Source organism: Formica exsecta, unplaced genomic scaffold (assembly GCF_003651465.1).
Source record: "Formica exsecta isolate Colony F162 unplaced genomic scaffold, ASM365146v1 scaffold137, whole genome shotgun sequence".
Taxonomy (NCBI): domain Eukaryota; kingdom Metazoa; phylum Arthropoda; class Insecta; order Hymenoptera; family Formicidae; genus Formica; species Formica exsecta.
Window position 1 is genome coordinate 284,596 of NW_021848702.1, and position 15,110 is coordinate 299,705.

General features: G+C 36.8%; 1 protein-coding gene across 1 annotated transcript in view; it reads right to left on the reverse strand.

The window, feature by feature from the left end:
• Positions 1 to 15,110, reverse strand: part of LOC115245927 (CD151 antigen-like) — a 110,571-nt gene that overhangs the window by 67,765 nt on the left and 27,696 nt on the right. The window contains exon 2 of the mRNA XM_029824427.1: positions 8,195 to 8,284. The gene's annotated coding sequence lies outside the window, so the exon portion shown is untranslated. The remainder of the gene's footprint in view (positions 1 to 8,194; positions 8,285 to 15,110) is intronic.

Genomic DNA, 15,110 nt, shown 5'->3' on the forward strand with positions numbered 1-15,110 from the left:
GTGCGATACAATCAACTTCGTGACGGTGGTGGCCCGACATCGAACGGTGTGTCAACATTGCTTTGACTCAGTTCTGTATTCACCACCTCTCTCATCTTAGTTGTCACTAACCGATGGTGAATTTCAAATCACTTAGCGAGCTGTATACCTAGCATTAATAAAACCTGATTTGCTTTATCGTCTGATTTATTTTATATTTTAACGCATTTGAATATTGATGAGTGTATGAATGAAAAACTGATAGAAGTGAAAAAAACCTACACACATCTTTAAAAAAAATCTTTACAAAAAATAAATTAGCAAAAAAAAGTATTTAGAAAATTTCATAAACTAATTTGATATATGAGAAATTTGTAGTTTAAAAGATTTTTTCATGTCTTTTGTGTATAAAAAATATTAATTAAAAATCGATTTTATGAATAGTGACATAACGTTAACGCACTTAAATATAGCAGATATGACAGTTTCTTGAAATAAGCAAAATTTTGCTTCCAATTTAAATACACTTACATTCAATGTATCTACGACAAATGCCCAAATGTCATCTGCACATACTGGGTTAATTAACTCCAGTTGAAATTCTGAATTAATGCACGCAATTATTTTATTTACGGAATCATCGCTATACTCTCTGTATCCGCTGAATGTGTAAATATTTGGAAGTGACATGTAACGTGCAACACTGTAAAGCTTTTAATTTTATTTCGAAATAGCCATTCAAGCCATTGGATACGCAATTGTGTTTGAACAAGTAAAAAAATTTTTAAAAGGCGATAAAGCGATGGCGAAACGGTTTTGATAACGCTACGAAAGTTTTACATTCGTCGGGTAAACGAGGGAGAGAAAGAGCGAAAAATAAACGTTTCTCTGCAATAATCCGTATTCTGTCCTTGAGTTTTTCCTGCTTAATTAAATCGCATAAAATTACACTAGCCGAGGGAATTCCGGCAGATTTAACCAGACGTGATTAAGATATCTCGCGAGACCTATGGGGGAATAAAAGAAACTCTCACTGTGAATATCGATATTCTTCAAGAGACACTCTGGAGATTTGAATTCGGAAGATAACGATAGAGGAAACTCTCCCCTCGCAGTCTTTGTTGAACACTCCATACCAGCCACTCGGGGACTATAATGGTACCCACGCGCCAAGATTTAATCGCGTCCGGAGGGAGAAGGCGGGAAAAAGGGTAGGGTAGAAAGTCTGTAAGCAGCGATTTGTCCCGCCGGAAGGAAGAAGCGATGAAAGGGCATTTAAAGTTTGCGGACAAGCGAGCCGACTTCACGGTACGCTAAACAAAGGGGGTTGGTTTGCGGCGATAATGGAGGGAGGGGAATCGCTGAACTTACTCGCTTCCTTCCTTCCTTCCTTCCTTCCTTCTTACGATGTCGTTCTCTTTTGTGGAGACGAATGAAAAGGAGTAATATCAGAAAGGAAAGGAGAGGCGGGCAAGGGAAAGAAGAAGAAGTTGGGGGAGTGCAAGAAGAAATCAAGAAACTTATCGTTCGAGGGTCCAATGTACTTAAGCCATCGTTTCGTCCACTTTCCGAGCCTTTCTCACCGCGTTCGAACACTCTTTTACGACGTGGCTGACATCCAATAAGAAAACTCGACAACCCCCGTGAGAACGGGTCTAACGCCGTTCAGATCGGCCAAATGGAAACGGAAACCGCCACTCGTTACCGATTGCGGAAACAGACGTGCAACCGAAGACTCGCTGGAAGAGGAGCAGGTTGATACTTAATTACTCCGGAAATTCCTTCAAACTGTTCCGGAAACCTTCGGCGCGTACGAGACGAAATCCCGCGGTTTACGTCATCGTCCGCTACACTCGCTATTCCGACGAGCGAAACAATTTATTCGCGAGCAATTGCAAAGCCCAAGGAACTACACTTGATATCTCGAGAAACTGTTTGCTTTAGCGTAAAACAATTTCGACGAATCAATTTCGATTTCCAGGCGCGATGTAGAAGCGAAATTCGCAAAAGCTTGCGGAAGGATAATATTACTCTTATATAAATATTTTATGAAAATTTCGCGAGATAAACATTGTTTATCATTTAATAATCAAACATATACAAAGAATCTTTTCGGGGATATTAATCTTCGCGGCTGCGCAATCGTCGCGTTTACAATCTCGCATTCGCCACATCCGACATGGGTGCATTGTCAAGTTTAGGGATACGATCCTTTTCATCGACACGTTCGCGAACGTAGTTGTAATTCACCGAGGAGAGACTTTATATACGCGACACACGCGACCAACCACCACGACACGCTTACAAAGTTTGCCGCTTCTGCAAGTGCCGGGGATCGGAGGGAGAGACCGCGAGAGCTCGTGCTTCAGATTTGCACGAAACATCGTCGCTTTGACACGGTTCGATGCGGTTTCACAATATGGCGCCTTGTGCACTCGCAACTTGCGCATTGTGCGGATGCACAAGGCGCTGCTTCACGGAACGTTGTATGCGACCGCGGATGTTGTATTGAATATCCGCGCGTTTCACAGCACCAGCTTATTACCGGCTGTAGCACGATAATGCAACCGTCCCGCGCTATTCGGTAGAGTACGAAATATCTCCAGGAAGCAAGTAATTTCCCAACTCTTAAACTGCGCGAAAGCATCTAATCGATTCCAATCCGCATCGCGCAAGACGATTTACATCGTCGTTGAAAAGCTTCACGCTCGGCAAAATTATATGACATTATTACATATGGTGGCACGAGAGAAACGACCTTCCATTTTTTTCCTTTTTTAACTTCGCGGCAGCGAAGTCTTCTATCCTCCGCTGTCTCGTTCATACGACGCGGGCATATTTTTTTCTTCATATAGTGGGAAACGCGAAAAAAAGTTCACTGCTCTGACGGGTGAGAAAAAAGGGAGAGAGAGATTCTTGCTTGCTATACCCCATTTTTAAAAACAGATATTCTCTCTTGGGCCACATTCCGCGACCGCAAGTTTAGAAAAGAGTACTAACGCGTCAGCTAATGTTACATCTGGACATGTAAGCACTTTATTTTGTAGCACCGAATAAAAATTTAATTATTTTTATTTGTGACTATCTCGCCATTCTCGCTATTGTGTGTGTATGTATCTCAAATAGTGCAATGTAAAAGATAATTAAATCGTAAAATTGTGTTAATTTATTCTCTAAAATTCTTTCGTCTATTTTCAATCGTTGACAGTTAATGATTTTACGCATTTTATGACTTCATTATATTGTAGATGAATCAAAATTAATAAGCTTCCAAAATTAATTTGCGATGCAGGATCACGGTAATTGTGACTGTGTTAGTCGCTCGGGAATAATTCCTCTTTAACGGATTATGGTAGAGAAAATCGCTCGGAGCAATCCTCGTGTATCTTGCTCTAGCGCGGATAAAGTCTTTTTCAACTTATTTATTACTAAGTCCCGGCTTGATTATGCAATCTGCTTTGTGCAATCGGGGAACACTTCTGCCACGCACGGAAATGCATTACCCTTTCCACGGTTTCTACGGCCACGATATAAAGCAACCGACGAGATCTCGAGCAAGGAATTCAGCGGTGAATTTCACTCGTGTCGTGAAAAATGCAAACGCGCGAAAATGGGAAAAAAAAGGAAGGAGGAGGGTGAGATAGTATCCCTCGAGGGTAAGAGAAAAACTGGAGAAATAGTTTGAACTTCGAATTACCTGCCGGATATACGCGAGCTTTGCTAGATTACGAGTATTCGTAAGGCGCGCTATACTTTTACACAAAAGGAGAAATTTCGAGGAAGAGAGGAGTAACTCCGTCGAATGGAATTCTCATTATTTACAACTCGCCGGTTCATCTTCCCTCGCCGGAAGTATATCAAAGTCGTATTTCTTTCCAGAGTCAATACCGTGGACGTAGCATTCATAAACTTCATAACTTGCTTTAATAAAGCGTATACAATAGCCAAGGAAGCTGTAGCGCGAATTAAATAAATCGAGAGACAAGAGTAGAGAATACATTCTTTACATACTTTAACACATATCATTGTTACGAAAGTTTTAATTCTACCTTCAATATTTTTACTTCAATTCGCACGACTTTGCTTTTTTCTAAAAAAAAAAAAAAAAGAAAGAAACAAATTTTGCAAAAGCAGCAAATATTCGTTGAATTAATTCATTAGTTCTTCGTCACATTTTATACTTTATTCGTTATTATTAAATTAGCTCTCCGCAATCGAAAACTTTCCTCGGATATGTAATTATCGAGTTAGAAACACCGTGGCTTGCAATAAGGGTTGCCACCCGTACTTTAAAATAAAGTATTGTACGTTATTTTGGACGTACACACTTTATATTTGCAATCCACCTTTGTTTAAAGCTTCGTTAAAGCGCGAACTAAATACGACGGTATCTTCAAGTATACTCAGAAAATGACTGTGACGGACAGCAAAGAACGCTACGAAGTAACAAGAAGGACAGCGACAAAAACTACAAAACTGAAGTAACAAGCTAGAGTAGAAAATGAAAGAAGCGAAGAAGTCCCTTCGAAAGAACATCTGACTTGGACGGCTTTCTCTTGCTCGCTATGATTAATTTCTCTTTTAACCAAGACTTTTAACCAATAATTTCTCTTTTATTTTATAAAACAAAATTGTGGCAGATTTTATTTAATATATTAATTTTAGTTATAGTATTCTAAAATATAATAATAGATATATTAATATTAAATAAAAATGATTAAGATATTGATTATTTACTAGCAAATTGGCTCCTTCAATTAATAACGGGATATAGTAACATTTTGAGCCGCGAGAATCATAAAGATATCAAGAGACGATAAATCATGATTATGATAAAAAAAAAACAAAAAAATTAATCTCTGATTTACCGCAAAAATTTCTTTTCCATGAAAAAATGAAAAAGATTGAATATATAAAAGTTGATAAATAATCCACAAAAATGATGCGATTAAACACGTTGCAATCTTCATCAAACGCAAGAAATGGTCGCATTTATTCGAGTCCGATTTCTAAATAATCTAATTCAACTTGTGTCCGCGGAAAATGGTTCCATGATTTCGCGACAAGGACTGAGATTGGTTGATAAAAATTACCTCGTTGAATGGAAAGAACGGAGGCTGAGAATTTTCTCAAGATGATGATTTGCCTGAAGAAAAGCCGAGCAGGAAGGCGGCGTGGCGTCTGAGATGCGGTTAGGGGAGGAATTTTAAGATCTCTCTCGACATATGTTCTCTCTCTCTCTCTCTCGTGCGAATGTCTGAACACTCGGAACAAGCTCGATGTCGAGAGAGAAAGAGAAAAAGAGAGAGGAAAAGAGGGAAAGAAAGAGAGAGAAAGGATGATATAGTTTCATGCACGTGCGAGCGAGGGAGAAAGGGAGGAAGGAGAGAATCGTGCGAGCCGTGACATATGCGCGCGCGTGTACGTCGCGCACAGATGGAATTGAGCGTCGCGGCGCCTGCCTTGGTGAAACGAGCGCTTGGCGACGGCGGTGGCGTCCCTCGTTATCTATATGCAATATGCATGGAAGAAAATACGTTCGCGTACCAGTCTATAATTTAGCGGCGGCGGCGAACGGGCGGGCGGGCAGACGGTAGATCTGCGAGATTCACACGAGCGGGCGAATGCACGATGTTGACAGAGACGGAGAGACACCACACGTCGGCGGGTTTAGCGTGATTGTCCTTGTCTTGGTTAATATCCTATGCCGTCTGTCGCGGTTACAGAGACGCACATTGAAGCTCTGGAATAATGGAAATGGAAGGCAGGCAATTTGAGTGACATTAATATCCCTCGATGAATTATTGCCGAATTTTAATTGACGTTTAATTAATAAGTTTTGATTAAAAACTACTAATTGGCATAGAAGTGACATTATGAAATTATTCGTTTACGGCTATTTTAACTTATACAAGAATATTATTCGCGCGTCTTTACCTACATGCATATAGAATTTATTAAAAAGACAAAAATATATTGCAGGTAAATCGTGTTTCCGATAAAATCAGGTTCACCATAGACAAAGAACGAATCAATTGCAAAGTTTTACGTCCAATTTGACCGTTGACGTCCGCAAATTGAAAACGAATTCCAGAACTGCCATGCACTCTTTGTTTCGCTATGACGCTGCGGGGAAATAGAGAAAAAATATCGCTTTTGTTTCAACGATATCGGAAATGGAATAAAAAAAAGAGATCACAGATTTATCCGCGCGGAATGCATACGAAAAATGTGGCAGAAAAACTCGCGACAGCATGCCTTTGCCGGCTATCAAGCTGTCGCTGAGTACATAGGAATCTATCCCATACAAATACGTTATCGTACGCGATTCCTGTACCATTTGTGAAAAATGTACAATTTGCGCGACAATTTTATTTGTCGTTTCGACGAGCAAAATATTTAGCGTAACGGCACTCTTCGCAAAAAGAATCGACTGTCGCGTCCGATGTCGAAATCTATCGCGCGTAACTAAAGACTATTTTTAATCCGAAAATTTCGCGGATAAATTGGCGCGTGACGCCGTGAAAAATGCCAGGATCGCGTGACGATAATGTTCGCGACGCCTTTTTCCACATCGTTTGATTCGCTCTTGTTCGTTATACGCCGCGATGCAGCGAGAAGAGAGATAAAAGTTATGCAGATCCGGAAATTAAAATTCAATCGATAAATCACTTTGCCCGTCGATTTCCACCGTGGAAGCGCGCCAAGGCGAGTCCCAAATGGCCCTTCGCGAGATATAACGCAACTGTTATTTCGGCCAATTAGTTTCTCCACATAGCACCCGCAGCGCGCAGAAAATAGCGGGAATAACAAACGATATTACGTGTATTGATTTTTATCCAACATATTATACAAATGAGCGCATCATAGAAATATCTCGATTTATCGTTAGAATTTTCTTTTGGCACGCTTGCCGAAAGAAATATTAAAGATACCATATTTTTGACAAAATTATCATTTTTCTTCGGGATAAGAGCTATAGGAAATATTACTTTGTTTGTTCAAAATTTTAAGATTCTCTTTACACGTCCGACTCGTAGAGAATCTTCATAAATTTAAAGATTATAGCGTGCTATCTCTGCACAGTCTCTTTTTCAACAAAAACTTTCAAGTCGCCAAGAATACCATCTAATAAAGTGGTTCAATCCGTTAATTACTTTGTTTAATAACGACGCAAGGAAACCGAGATTGTGCAACGTTTCACGGAGGAGAAAACTGGAAGTTAATGGGTTTATTTTTCACATTTTTCGTACGCGGCTAAAGGAGAATACGCGATGGAAGAAACAAACATGTGAGAAACGTATATCGCGCGGTTGTTAAGACAAGTATCGAACCTGCGACGAGGAAAAGGGAGATCGAGATCGAGAAGGGAGGCGGCCTCCTACAGGGCCTTTCACCTAATGATTTGAGAAATCATTGAGAAACTATCATATATCCGCTGGCGTACGCGCGTGTGGCCATTTATGGCCGCGCAAACAGATTGTGCGATAATGCATATCGATCGAGCGTCGAATGTACATATTTCCTTTTATCTTTGTGTGCCGTACACATCTTCATGATTCTTTTCCTCTGGATTTTCCTCTTATATGATTTATACGATGTCATATCGAGAAAGGTAGAAAATCGAATGGAACGGAGGAAAATACACATGCCATATATAATCTCCAGAGAATTATATGTGCCAATATACATATATTATGCGTGTACGATTACAATGCACATCACTATAATAATGAAATTTCAATCGTACATCTTTCATTGTTTGAAATAAAACGATTAATGAAATGTAAGAGAGAAATTATTGACGCGTTTTTCAGGGTCGTCAGCGAAGATATTTGGCTTTAGGCGAAATTTGATCAAAGAGCGAGTAATCTATCAATGGCTATACAATATTGTACGTGCCTATGAAAGAAAGGATGAGTTAGTGAAAACAGCAGTGCGAATTGAGAGCGAAAGCGGAACAGTTGGGCGAATTGTAAAGTGATAGCAAGATTGAACAAAATCATTTATTGTGGATCAAGTGTTTTCGAATATCCGTTATGTTATTTAGTGTATTAACAATTTGGAAAATTAAACAGAATTTATATTAAAACATACGCCCTATTCAATGTAAAAAAAAACAAAAAAAACTACAATATTGTACTAAGCGATTCGATGTGCGATAAAGAAAAATTGTGCTCCGATAAAAATTGAATGCGATACTAGAAACACTCACCCTGCGTCATTGGCGAGTAACGTTCGGTTGATCCTCACACATGTCTATTTCAGAGTCCTCGAAGCTATTTACTTCACTCGGCTATCCAATCTGAAACAAATTTTAATTATGTTTAGCTAATGACCATCGAAAGAGCTGTGACAATGGCGCGCACTTTTAGTTAACATTCGCCAACAGCTATGTGAAATTTTATCCTCAAAGTCAATAACATCGACACGCGTCGGTTAAATCCGATATTTGATGACATTCGAACGTGCTCCTTGTATCAAACGCTTTTAAAGCCAGTGCGAGTGAATTAATTACGTTGAAAATTTTTATTCACGCCAACGGTTGATTTATCGTTCGCAACGATTAAAACGAACAAAGCGTAGTCCATGTGATCTTGTTAACGAAATAAATATCGAATCGCAATTAATAGCGATTATAATTAATCTTTTTATTTAAATATACGAGCTATTCAAGAATTCTGAAATGTGTATAGAAAAATTAAGCGAAGAGTGTAAGTACAATGCTCGCAAACAGAGTGATTTATTTTACTTAAATATTGCACTCGTACGAATAGGGAATTAGCGAGATAACGTGAAGATTACGATGGTAGAAGTAGTTGCTTTCCGATGCCGGTACTTAATACAAGCAGTAAAAGCACTCTTTACCTATATCGTTCTCCGCCGCGAAACGGTAGCGAGTTATAAACGATGCACGGAACAACGTTAACTCGTTGCTGGATGCGCCATGTAAACGCGATCAGATTTACGGCATTTAGAGCGATAAGCCACGACCCAGTAATGCGAGCCGGCTGCACGGACATAACATTAAACTGCCTTTCAGAAAGGAAGAAATGAAATCCAGACGTATTAAACGCGAGACGCTTCCTGCAAAACGCGCGATGCCATATTCTTGTTCTTTAAAAAAAAAAAAAAAAATTTAATGAGGTTTCAATCAATAAAAGGTAATAAAAGATACGTCGAAACATAACAGTATTACATTGATTAGAATTATAATATAAAATATTTATGATTATACCGTTCAACATCAAATTTGTCTTAAGTTCTATCAAGTCATTCCTGGTAGATTTTTTAGTGCTGATTACGAACTGGCCGTAAAAATGGCGTATCACGTCAAATTTTTAAGAAAACCTCAATCAAAGTTGCTAAAATAGCCGTTTTTTGATATTTTTGCGTCAGTTATATCTTTCGACGTGCTCCAGAAAGCAGCAACAGCGCAAAATGAAGCTCAAGACATATGCTTTATGATAAAAATCGAGGGATGTCACACTCACCAAAAATGTCTACATGTATTGCAAATTACCGGGAATTACTCAAGTAATTCCGTGTAATGCACCATGTAATTCTAAGTAATTCGACGGACAAATTCACGTTCGAGTTCAACTATAGAAGACGTACTTTCAGATGAAAGGTCATTGTTTTGAGTTTTTTTCTTTTGTTTATTGGTCCTTAGGTTGGCACTCCTTTTATTTAGTTCTTTTTTGGTTTTAGATGGCATTTCTCTGGACATCCCTCTTAATCGTAACTATCTATCTGTAGACAGTCGCATTTGGTAACAAAAAATCAACATAGTGTCGATTTTCTTACCAACAATATCTTATTTTTAATTTATTTTATTAAATTTAAAAAATTATCTTTTTGCGGTTGTTATCTATTTATTTGAGATATTGATAAATAAATAATCATAAATTTGACTCTCTCAGAAAATTATTCGCGCGTGTCTGAAAGACGTTCTAAAGATGTCACAACGACATCATTTTTATTTTTTAAGACGTTTTTAATCTTGTCTGGATTATTATTGTTTTGTGATTTGTAAATCAATGCAAAATAATGCGGCGTAATGCGAATATGACGTAATGCGAAGTAATGCGTAAGTAATTCCAGAAAAAATGTACATTTATTGTGACAATGAAATACCTCCCGATAAAAATGCCAGAAGTCCCAGACAGGAAAGGTTTTCCTAAAAAAAGTGGTCGAAACATAAGAAACATCTATCGCTATCAATTGTCCGTTACCAAAATTTTTTTAAAAATCATTCTAATCATGAAAGTCGGTATGTATACGTTTGCCTGGTCACTCATCATAAATCACGTGTTGAAATTTCAAAATAAAAAATGAAGGATCCAAAATGGCGGATGGAATTTTAAAAAAATCATTCAAATCATGGAAATGGATATGTATAGGTTTTTGTGTTTATCACTTAAAAACAAAATTGGAGTAATTTTTGGCATTAATATTTTAGTAACGGACAATTAGAGACGTATGTTTGGGGAACACTACGATAAATGATGTTTCTTATGTTGCGACCACTTTTTTTCAGAAAAACCTTTCCTGCCTGGAATTTCTGGCATTTTTATCATAAAGTATAAGTCTTGAGCTTCATTTTGAGCTGTCGCTGCCTTCTGGAGTACGTCCCTATTTAAAGATATAACACGCAAAAGTATCAAAAATACCTATTTTAGCAACTTTGACTGAGATTTTTTTAAAAACTTGACGTGATACGCCATCTTTACGGCCAGATTCGTAATCAGCGCTATAAAATCTACCAGAAATGACTTGATAGAACTTATAGTAAAAAAAAAGGTCTTGTTTTGTCGACCAATGTAATCAGTACATCTTTCACAAAACATCTCATGTTTAATTATCTTACGCGTCCCATATTCCGACGCGAATTAATCTTCAGGAAATTACTACACGGATCTTCTTCTCTCTATCTCTCTTCCATGCAATTCATCATATACTATTCTCTTTCTAAAATTTTTTTGTCGAGCTAACCATTCGTTCGCGTAATCCCATTCGTTTTTTACATCACGATTATATCACGAAAAAAAATAACGCGCAACGCGCACATGTTTTGACATATGATGCATATTATGCAAGCGTCATGAGGCAGTTGAAATATTCGTAGTTTTTGTCAGCGAAAAAAAGAAGCTTAACAAGCTTTAAAGCATACTTTTCTTTCCTTGTCGAAGTGATTGATGCGTTGTGTGACGCCAATGTTTACGCAATTCTGTCGTGTAAATTAAGCACAATTGCTGCGATAAATCGATCCTACACAACGTCTCTCGTAATTCTATCCTCTCAAAAAAAAAAAAATTTAATGAGGTTTCAATCAATAAAAGGTAATAAAAGATACGTCGAAACATAACAGTATTACATTGATTAGAATTATAATTCAAAATATTTATGATTATACCGTTCAACATCAAATTTGTCTTAAGTTCTATCAAGTCATTCCTGGTAGATTTTTTAGTGCTGATTACGAACTGGCCGTAAAAATGGCGTATCACGTCAAATTTTTAAGAAAACCTCAATCAAAGTTGCTAAAATAGCCGTTTTTTGATATTTTTGCGTCAGTTATATCTTTCGACGTGCTCCAGAAAGCAGCAACAGCGCAAAATGAAGCTCAAGACATATGCTTTATGATAAAAATCGAGGGATGTCACACTCACCAAAAATGTCTACATGTATTGCAAATTACCGGGAATTACTCAAGTAATTCCGTGTAATGCACCATGTAATTCTAAGTAATTCGACGGACAAATTCACGTTCGAGTTCAACTATAGAAGACGTACTTTCAGATGAAAGGTCATTGTTTTGAGTTTTTTTCTTTTGTTTATTGGTCCTTAGGTTGGCACTCCTTTTATTTAGTTCTTTTTTGGTTTTAGATGGCATTTCTCTGGACATCCCTCTTAATCGTAACTATCTATCTGTAGACAGTCGCATTTGGTAACAAAAAATCAACATAGTGTCGATTTTCTTACCAACAATATCTTATTTTTAATTTATTTTATTAAATTTAAAAAATTATCTTTTTGCGGTTGTTATCTATTTATTTGAGATATTGATAAATAAATAATAATAAATTTGACTCTCTCAGAAAATTATTCACGCGTGTCTGAAAGACGTTCTAAAGATGTCACAACGACATCATTTTTATTTTTTAAGACGTTTTTAATCTTGTCTGGATTATTATTGTTTTGTGATTTGTAAATCAATGCAAAATAATGCGGCGTAATGCGAATATGACGTAATGCGAAGTAATGCGTAAGTAATTCCAGAAAAAATGTACATTTATTGTGACAATGAAATACCTCCCGATAAAAATGCCAGAAGTCCCAGACAGGAAAGGTTTTCCTAAAAAAAGTGGTCGAAACATAAGAAACATCTATCGCTATCAATTGTCCGTTACCAAAATTTTTTTAAAAATCATTCTAATCATGAAAGTCGGTATGTATACGTTTGCCTGGTCACTCATCATAAATCACGTGTTGAAATTTCAAAATAAAAAATGAAGGATCCAAAATGGCGGATGGAATTTTAAAAAAATCATTCAAATCATGGAAATGGATATGTATAGGTTTTTGTGTTTATCACTTAAAAACAAAATTGGAGTAATTTTTGGCATTAATATTTTAGTAACGGACAATTAGAGACGTATGTTTGGGGAACACTACGATAAATGATGTTTCTTATGTTGCGACCACTTTTTTTCAGAAAAACCTTTCCTGCCTGGAATTTCTGGCATTTTTATCATAAAGTATAAGTCTTGAGCTTTATTTTGAGCTGACGCTGCTTTTTGGAGCCCTATTGAAAGATATAACTCGTCCAAAATGCCTATTTTAGTAACTTTGACTGAGGTTTTATCAAAAACTTGAAGCGATACGCCATTTTTACAGCCAGATTCGTAATAAGTGCTAAAAAATCTACCAGAAATGACTTGATAAAACTTAAGGCAAAGAAAAAGGTCTTATTTTGTTGACCAATGTTATATGTCCTTTCTTACAACGGTATTGAGAAATCAATAAAACTGAGAGCGCGAAATTTCTTCCGCAAAAAGTTAAGCATAAACCTTCATCTCGACGGATATATATTGTAAGCTTTATGAAATGGCTTCCGTAAAAAACACGGGTTTTTCCAAGCAACACAGTTTAATATCTATATTTTCGTGAAACTATATGTCGCACTGTTGTACGCGTTGCATAATTTCACGTCCTCTAACGGATTGTTTTCTTTCTCCCGACGTACGTCGCATCGTGTTCGGTGGGTGTCGCGCCGTTGTTGCACTTTGCATTTTTCAACGAGCCATACAGAGTCTCATATGCCGCCGTTGCCTTCGCGCGCAGCAGCTGCAACTGCAAATCCACGGTACCGGTGGATCATCCTGAATGCAGAGGGAATAGAGACGACGGTGCATCGGGGACAGCCCTCTTGGGCCGGTCGACTTCCGGCGTATCGTCTGCAATTCCGTTTTGCAATATTAAACTCGCCCGAGTACGCTCCGAGAAGCGCACGAAAGAACGATAACGTTCGAATCCGTTGGGAGAAAAAAAATAGATACAGTAAGCGAGGCAAACTATCCTTTCCCCTAAACTTTGTTGAAAGTGAACAAATCAACTCTTCATTCGTAGAGAAATTTATATGTGAAAGCATACATACACACATACATACACACACATGTATTTTCTCAAGAACAAAGGTATCTTTTCCGAGATATATGAGTTGACATAATATATAAAAGAAATTTATAAAATATAAAAAAATATCAGGAAAGTAAAATTGCGTTTTCTCTATTTGTCTAATAATATAAATTTTGTTATCAATTATACGTAAAATTAAGATTTAACAGCAGAAAAGGATAATAGACATGACTGAGAGAGATTAGTGGGTTCTTACGACTAAGGATATATTTCTTTCATCTGGAATAAATTAATACGAAGAGAGTCTCATATGACATAATAAGAGTGCGTTATAGCCAGTAAAACGTATTAGCTAGATTCATTCTCAATTTGCGTGACATACATTCATATGAAATGTTCTTTGTAGAATATTAAAAATTCTAACGGTGAAACACACATGTTTGCCAAAAGTGAATAACCGGTTGAAATTTACCGGTTACGTTACCTCGAAAAATTCATAAAAAACATGTTATTCATTCACTGTATTAACATTGTTAAAGTGCAGATTATTTCAATCATTTTTTCCTTAAAAAAAAAAAAAAAAAATTTATTCGAGATCTCATAAACCGCTAAAAAAAATCAAATTTTATAACAATAAATATTCTTATGCAATCAAAAATCTCAAGAGAGAGGAGAGTTATATATTCTCTAAAAAATTTTCGATTAAAGATTTCTACAATTTTTTTAAAGAGAAAAAAAATTTATTATATATATTTTATATTTATTATATATATCGTATATATTATAATTGCATATCAAAATCAATTTTTTTAGCTAAATAATGTCATTGTGATTTATTGATTACAATATAGAGCAATTTATGATTGCTGAAACATCCTATAAAAACTTCTTTCCTGTGTGAACAGAGTAAAGTGCAGATTATTTCAATCATTTTTTCAGGTCTTTTTCCTATATTTTACAAAAGTGCTGAAAAAACAGAGAATTTGGAACGTTACACGTTATGACATCGGCATAATATCACGCACTTTATCTTTTATCAAATTTTTATTTTTTATCATTTTATTCGCGATACGTTTTTGAGCCTACCATTTTCATTTTGCCGCATCAGACGTAGCAACAAAAAAGGGGAGCTTTCAGATCCACAAAAGTTTGAATTGAATGTCAAAGAACGGCGAGGTAGGATGGACACGGAAAGAGAAAGTCGGACGCGCAAGGAAACTGTGACAAGAAAAAGGAAGCTTCGCAAGGAAACTTTTTCTCCTGTCGGACATCCAAAAGCTTCCTTTCACTCGTTTCTCGCCAATTGTCAACAATATCCGATGTATCAAAGGATCTTAGATCGGAAACCACGGAATTCATTGAATGTATCACATTCGGAAAATAAATGTAAATATTTCCTAATATGTTCGTAAACGTATCTATGGGATATAAATGATTAAATGCTCATTTTACACAATTTATCCTTTATTACTCAGTATATATATATATAT